The sequence below is a fragment of the Tupaia chinensis genome, unplaced genomic scaffold, assembly GCF_000334495.1.
Source record: "Tupaia chinensis unplaced genomic scaffold, TupChi_1.0 Scaffold144982_1, whole genome shotgun sequence".
Lineage (NCBI taxonomy): Eukaryota > Metazoa > Chordata > Mammalia > Scandentia > Tupaiidae > Tupaia > Tupaia belangeri.
Window position 1 is genome coordinate 1425390 of NW_006204841.1, and position 1653 is coordinate 1427042.

Sequence of the window (1653 nt, forward strand, 5' to 3'; positions counted from 1 at the left end):
GCAAGGGCACTTAGAAAGCATAAAAACTAACCGGATGGCTGAGCGCCGGTGCAGGAGACCTGCGGCCTGCGTGAAGGAGCGCACAGGGCCAGGTGTTAGAATAGAAGACCATGGACGGGATTGTGAGGCAGACACGCTCGAGAAGGATGGCTGGATGCTTCGCCCGCTGAGCGGGGCTCCCCTCTTGCCAGCCATCGCGTCACGCCCATGTCAGCTTCAGTGAGCTAAGCTTGCCGCCTCCACGGGCAGCTCTTCTTTTTATTTTAGGAGATTTTTGCTATAGGGTGCATGCACTCGCTGGAGAGACAAAGAAAACAGAGACAGAAAGCGAGAGGTCACCTCCCACACCACAGCCCCTTCTCCATTCTCCTCCTGGGATCTTGGGCACGCACGCACACGCACCCAGCGTGAGTTTCAAGTCTCCAGGTCTCGACTGTGGTCAGCCATGTGGGAGCCCAGTGAGGTAGTCATTCATTACTCCATCTGCTAGTCCCTTACAGGCAGCTGACATTCAAATCCCAGTTTTTCTAGCCTCCGACGGAGAGCCTTTCCCTAACCCCCACTGCAGAGGCATCTGTTTCTACTTGTCTTCATTTGGGAGACAGAAATGGCGTTATTCACTTCAGGGCACCGTGTAGACGCAACTGGATCCTTCCAGGAAAGTCCTTGTTTGGAAACTCAGGGACCTCCCTGAGCTCTGGGGTGCACGCCCACGACTGTGACCCAGGCCTGCTGAGATGGCGCGGATCATCCCATGAAGACTCTGTCCGGGTGCTTGTCTCTCAGTCTCTGCCTCTCACTGTCTCTGCCATGGAATAAATGAAAGAAGCAAGGAGAAAACATGAGGCAGAAGAAATGGTGGGTTTTCTCCAAGCCACGAGGGTGGGGTGTGAGCCATGATCAGTCACGTGGGAATGAAAGCATGAATGCCTTAAGGAGCCATTCACAGTGAAAGGTGTCAGTGGCAGTGTCCAGACTGTCATTCGCTGATGGCGGCCACGCTTGGGGCCGCAGTTCCTGGGGAGCTACTGCCCTCTGCTGTCAGAAGTAGGAATTGGTTTCTGACTGAGACGTGTATCTGGCAATTACTTCTCTGCAGAAGATTTTAGTGGGGGCCATATCTGATGCTTAGAGTACTGGCTTAAATAAAATTCCCTCTGGGCCAACTGGTAGCATGGTGACTAAAGCCGCTGGATCCTACATGGTCAACTATGCAGTTCAAGTCCCAGACTTGGTGGCTTGAGAAATATGCAGAGTAGGCGTGAGTGTGTGCCTGCCCAAAATCCCGAAAGGAGGGAGATGTTGAACAGAAGGGATTGCAGCGTGGCCATCCCCTGGGGGGTGATTTCTCACTTTCTGTGTCTCTGTCTCTCTGGCAAGTGCACATGCCCTATAGCAAAAATCTCTCTTTAAAAAGGGGGAGGGCAGGGGAACCAGCAGTTAGCGTAATGGCTATGTTGCTGAACTCCCACGTAGTTGACTGCGGTTAACGTTGCAGACCCAGTGGCTTAAAACTCACGCCAGGCTCATGTGCGTGTGTGCCCAAGATCCCGAGAGGAGAATGGAGGAGAAGGGATTGCGGTGTGACCATCCCCCCTGGGGGGTGATTTCTCGCTTTCTGTCTCTATGTCTCTGTCTGTCTGGTGAGCACAT